At 36.6% G+C, this 6,633-nt stretch overlaps 1 protein-coding gene across 2 annotated transcripts in view; it reads left to right on the forward strand.

Moving 5' to 3' along the window:
* Positions 1-6,633, forward strand: part of rab11fip2 (RAB11 family interacting protein 2 (class I)) — a 25,313-nt gene that overhangs the window by 4,241 nt on the left and 14,439 nt on the right. The gene's annotated exons all lie outside the window — the stretch shown is intronic.

A 6,633-nucleotide genomic window follows, 5' to 3' on the forward strand; every position in this document is an offset into this window, starting at 1 on the left:
CGCTTCGCCTATGAGAAAAAGGAGCAGCGCATGAACCGAACGCCACACACGCGAACCGAACCGAGACAGTCGAACCGAACGGTTCGGACAAACCGTTCCATCCCTAATGTCCAGGTAGAGTCACCAAGTCAGTCCCACTCTAAACGTAATGTGACAATGTTTTCTGCTGCAGCCCCACTGAGTCCGTTTATAAGAATTACAGCTTTCTCTCATCTCCAAGCTTTGCAAAACTACTTAAAAGGCCACATGTGTTGATTTTTAACTTTTTCCCTAATATTTCAAGTATTTTTTTTGTACCTACTTGTAATAATTTCTGTGAAATAGTTTAAGTCTGGAACTAACTATTATTTTTCAAAATGATAAATCTGTCGATTATTTTTTCAAATAACAATGGGATAGCAAAATGTTCCTTAAAGAAACCTTATTATAAATTTAAACCAGGTAAAACTAAAGCTTTTCCACTTGAGGCCTTTGGCATTTTGATAGATGAAAAGGTTTATTTTTTGTTTTTTTTATTTTAAATGCAAAATGTTTACTTTTTTTTAATTTATTTTTTATAAATGCTACTCAAGGTGGGTTGCTCTCTCAGCTAAAGGCGTGTTTTACAGTCTCTCCACTCCAGTTAATGATTAGTTAAATACTTAATTAGTTCACGATTATTTGAAAAATTGATTAATCCGTTTAAAGGTTTCAGCCCTAAAATATTTGCTGTTTTAGCGACTAAGCTGCTCATCTCTCTCATAAGGCCTGCTCTGCACAGAGATCTGTTGAAATATGATGTTTAAAACCAAAACAATAAAGTTAAAATGAAAAAGAAGAGAAAAAGCAAACCTATAAAGGTTCTCTGCAGTTCCAAGTTTGAAAGTGCTCCATACAAACTAATCAACTGGAACAAAATATGGATTTTCTGCAGTGGAATGTGATGCGACATATGAATAGACAAGATTTACAAAGCATCTCATGTTGTCAGAAGTTTACTGTAGTTTTTTTTAACCAGCAGTGTTGGAGCAGTAAAATAAAACATTCCTGCACAAACTCGGTAGCAGTGAGGAAAAATGTAAGCTGCAGTCATGAACCTAACCGATCTGTGGGCAAAGTGCAAGTCTAATACTACTAAACCAATTGTAATGTAAACAGTGTAAGGCTGGCAAAATTGGATGTTCTGTTTTCTGTCATATTTTACTTAATTGTTAATCAATTACTTTGGTATTTAAAGCTAAAATAAAGAATCAGGTGATGAGAAAAGTTATACTTTATGGAGCCAGAGAGGAGGGACTCCACCAGTCTGCGTCCAGGGTGTGTGGGATCGGCCGCACGTCTCCATGTCCTGGAGCGATGGGAGGATGCACCTGAATAAAACAATCAAATAGATAAAAATAAATAAAGATCAATTTATGCATTTTAGAGCTTTAATTTCTATTTTTGGATCATTTTCACATTGAAAGAATAATACCTCAGATTAGCTTAAAATATATTCAAACTATTTCATATTTGGGTTATTTGCAAGTATATTTAACTAGAATTCTATTCTGCTCAAAATGCATGTAAAGATTGAAAAGAGTGAGTTTTTTATGTTAATAGATTCACTTTTTATGCCTCCAATTATTTGCAATTTTTTATCCCCACAGTATCGAGTATACATTTCTTTTTTTTTTTTTCTTGGGCATCGATATTGAGTTTGAAACTTTAGTATCATGACAACCCCTGTATAAAATACATTAAAATTTAGTAATGAAAGTGTGAAAATATTTTCTTAACATCTCAAAGCCGAAAAAACTGATCAACTTCTTTTTTAACTGCAGCTTCAAACTGTTTTTCTGTTGAATGTTTATTTTCTTATGGATCTATTTTTAGTTTCCTGTTTTTATGGTCTAATATGGGACTTCTTTTTTAGGTGAAGCTACATACAGGGTTCCCGTGGGTCTTAAAAAGTCTTAAAAAGTCTTGAATTTAACTTATGCCTGTCGCTGTCGGAACCCTGTACATAAATAAACATATAAATGATTAAGTTGTTGAAGTTATTTCTCATTAATGTGTACGTCTTAGTTTTCCATCGTAATGATCTTGAATTATAAAACTATTTTTAGTTTCCTGTTTTTATTGTCTAATATAGCTCTCAATTTTTAGGTGAAGCTACATAAATAAACATACAAATGATTAAATTGTTGAATGATCAGTTATTTTTCATTAAGTCTTAGTTTTCCATTGTAATGATCTTGAATAATAAAAATATTTTTAGAAAGCGTTAATTTACCCCATTCATACCATCACAGTCACTCAGTTTCCTTCATTCAAATCCCACTTAGTTGGAATATTGAACGCTCCGAATCCTCTCTGAAATCCTGGGATCTGGAGGACAATGTTTGGTTTCCCAGACCTCTAAGAGGAAACGGGAATATTTTCTCCTCTGTTCTCATCACGAGGTCTTAAAGCATCGACTAAATCAGTTTTTTTAGTCACATTTGCCACATGTGTTAACTCCGTTTCAGACTTCCCCGTCATTTCGCAGTGACTCGCCTGTTTAATTCTGTCCTTTAATAAGTTCGCGACCCGGCTTCTCTTCACCAGAGGACATAAATACCGTCACTTTGACCTTGTATATTCGTCACACACTTGTTTTACAGGTTCTTTTTATTTTAAACATCTGTTTTTGATGGTTCACAGCCCAGTAAGGCAGCATGTTTCTAACAGCTATTAAAGCGGGACTTTTTTTGTTTTNTATTTTTAGTTTCCTGTTTTTATGGTCTAATATGGGACTTCTTTTTTAGGTGAAGCTACATACAGGGTTCCCGTGGGTCTTAAAAAGTCTTAAAAAGTCTTGAATTTAACTTATGCCTGTCGCTGTCGGAACCCTGTACATAAATAAACATATAAATGATTAAGTTGTTGAAGTTATTTCTCATTAATGTGTACGTCTTAGTTTTCCATCGTAATGATCTTGAATTATAAAACTATTTTTAGTTTCCTGTTTTTATTGTCTAATATAGCTCTCAATTTTTAGGTGAAGCTACATAAATAAACATACAAATGATTAAATTGTTGAATGATCAGTTATTTTTCATTAAGTCTTAGTTTTCCATTGTAATGATCTTGAATAATAAAAATATTTTTAGAAAGCGTTAATTTACCCCATTCATACCATCACAGTCACTCAGTTTCCTTCATTCAAATCCCACTTAGTTGGAATATTGAACGCTCCGAATCCTCTCTGAAATCCTGGGATCTGGAGGACAATGTTTGGTTTCCCAGACCTCTAAGAGGAAACGGGAATATTTTCTCCTCTGTTCTCATCACGAGGTCTTAAAGCATCGACTAAATCAGTTTTTTTAGTCACATTTGCCACATGTGTTAACTCCGTTTCAGACTTCCCCGTCATTTCGCAGTGACTCGCCTGTTTAATTCTGTCCTTTAATAAGTTCGCGACCCGGCTTCTCTTCACCAGAGGACATAAATACCGTCACTTTGACCTTGTATATTCGTCACACACTTGTTTTACAGGTTCTTTTTATTTTAAACATCTGTTTTTGATGGTTCACAGCCCAGTAAGGCAGCATGTTTCTAACAGCTATTAAAGCGGGACTTTTTTTGTTTTTTTTTTGCTCACTCTTGCGATTTTAATTTCTCTTTTTAAAGCTTGCTGACAGCAGATTCTTTGAAGCTCAGCCATGACTTGGTGTCTATTGTCAAGCCGGCGTATTTAGCCCAATAAGTGACAGTTGTCAGTGATTCACTTGGAACAAGCGGAGCTGGCCAAACATGTTTAGGTAGTCACTCCCAGCAGAGTCATTTTTTTTGTTTTGTGTGAAAAAAAAATGCAGTCGTGTTTGTTCTTTACAGCCTGGAAGGCCTGCGGTTGAACCTCTGCGGGGTTTTGTCTCCGTTGAATTTCTGGTAAATAGTTTCTAAGCTTTATGTGGGCTGCAATTGAACAACGCCTTGATCAGGAAGTCAAAAAACCAAAAATAGTCTTATTCCTTTTTTGTTCATTAAATGAATTAAAACCCAAAACGCACTTTTATAGTCTGGGTTTTTAAATAAACCAGTTTATATCAGCTTCTATGTGTCACTTTTCTGTGTTATCTTCAATAAAAAATAGGTCCATGTAGAGGTTAGGTGTTTTGGCATATAAACAATTATTATTATTTTTTTTTTTGCATTAAATTTACTGCTGCTACCAATTATTTTACTAATCTGTTAATCTTTTAACAGGATTTTTTTGTTAATCTAAAAAGAAAATCTAAGGAAATTAAAATAATGGATGAATACTTGACATTAAAAGAAAATTTTATATGAATTTTAAGTGACAAAATTGTAAAAATATTTACATTATCTGTACATATTCATGTTATTCTAATATATTTATATCAGAATCAGACATACTTTAATAATCCCAGAGGGAAATTACAGTTTATAAAAAGATGTTTAAATGGGAAATGTTTATATTTTTTGTAGAGTTTAGTCTTAATTACAGCTGCAGGCAGGTCGACTGTTCCAGTCTGCGTTCCATCACTCTTAATTAACAATTTGATTCGATCAATTTGATTATTTTAATAATCGATTAATCTGATTTTAGCTCTGCGTTAAAAGTTTGAGTTTGATTAAAACAAATGAGTTTGCTCCTCCAAACCTTAAGGGTAGAACTTGTGGGAAATGGGAACCCGGTTTGATCTCTGCTAATTTCCTGACTGGCGTTGAAATAAGTTTCGCCCAACCAGCCGGCCTGACACGACTTTCCTTAGCCTGCTCTAAAACAAACGTCAACCGCCTGACTAAACTGGATCTGGTGTTAATTAGATGGCCGCATGTCCCATCATGGAAAGACATTAGCACATTTCCTCTTCGTCCATCAGTAGGCAGATTGACAATATGTTACAATCAGCGTCGGCCGCTGGTATTTATTTAGGTGTCTGAACTGATGCACCTCCAGGCTGTGCACCTTTCCTGCAGAGGTTCTGTAATGGATCTGCTGCGGTAAACCCCCCCACCGCTGCCCGGCCTGATGATGCTGCCGGGACCCCTGATACCACATCCACACAGTGGGTCTGTGTTCGCCACGGCCCATCCGCACCGTTTCTCAGCTGACATATTGAGGAGGAAAGCCCGCCTCGGTATCTGAGGAGGCGGCTCGTAATTATCGCACACCTGTGTTTGTTGATTATGAGGAGTTTCCCAGCAGTGTGGGCCTGAGTAGGAGAGGTTGTAGCTCCAAACACAGGAGGGAGGTTTATCTTAGCCTTGAGGAGCTGCCTCGGTCGGCCCCCAAGGCGGCGGCGGCGGGCTGCGGCTGCTGATCAGCCTCAGGACGCAGCCTGGGAATCAGCCCCAGAAAGGCCTTTCCTGACAGGACTCCCAGTGTGCACAGGGCTTAGTTTACACCACAGTTAGTAAAAACAGTATTTTAGGGGCAGTGTCGGCCTAGTGGTTAGAGCAGTAAGCTTGTGCTCTGAGAAGGGAGCAAGCCTCCACTCTGGGTCCCTGAGCAAGACCTTTAACCCCACATTTCTCCCCAGGCGCCGCCCACTGCTCCCCAAGGGGTTAAATGCAGAGATACATTTCTCCAATGTGAGATCAATAAAGTTCAGTTATTATTATTATTAAGCTAATAAGAATAACTTTGAAAAGCACTTAAACAAATCATTCAAAATAAAGATATAACTGTTGGACCAGAACGTCTACAGTCATTCCAGAAGGAAGTTCTTATGATATTCAAGATTCATTAAGATACAGTTTGCAGACACTTCCTTAAAGGGCATATTTAATAGATTTTTATCAATAGATTGGAGAAATTTATGGAAAAAATATATATATGTGAGCACAGAGCAGCTAAGAGCCATGGTATTACATTAAGGGCTGCAACTGACAATTATTTTGCAAATTAATTATTTTGTTGATTATTTTTTCTATTAATTATCTGTTAGATAAAGGCCCTTTAAAAAAGGCTTTTTACTAAATTAAACCAGGTGAAGCTAAAACATTTCCACTTAAGGAGTTCTGGATAGAGCATACTGACAGACGAAAATGTGTTTTTTTTGTTTTGTTTATATATTTAGTGGGTCTCTGTCAGCTAAAGGCATATTTTAGAGTCTCCATACTCCAGTTAATGATTAATCGATTACTAAATCAGTTGATGATTATTTCAATGATCGATCAATCACGATTAATCCCATTAATTATTTGAGTCCTAAATACATTTAAAACGGAGGTCATGTTTAAGGTGATGGGTTAAAGTCTTGAGTTCCTGCTGAGGATTTATCTTGTGCTGTATCTATTTATGAGGTGAAAATCAGAAGAGATGGTCTCTGGATGCTGTAGGTTAAAAACTCAACACACTGGTTCTCTACCGAGAGATTTAAAAGCAATTTCGTTGAGCCCTTAATCCAACACAACGGGGAATCACAAACTCTGTTTAAATGCTGGCCCCATTCAGATAGTTTCCCCAACCAATATTTATTCGAATTAAAAATACTTTATTGTAAACTATATTCATTGTTTTATGTTGATAGATGTAGGCAGAAGGGCTTCTACCGTAGCAGCCATTCAAAATGGCCCTTCCCAGTCAAACGCCAGCCGAATGGCAGCCCACTTCCCTCCAACTCCCAGCCACTGGAGTGACCCCCTTTTGCATATTTTTTT

The sequence above is a fragment of the Cyprinodon variegatus genome, unplaced genomic scaffold (assembly GCF_000732505.1).
Source record: "Cyprinodon variegatus isolate N-32 unplaced genomic scaffold, C_variegatus-1.0 Scaffold11, whole genome shotgun sequence".
NCBI lineage: Eukaryota > Metazoa > Chordata > Actinopteri > Cyprinodontiformes > Cyprinodontidae > Cyprinodon > Cyprinodon variegatus.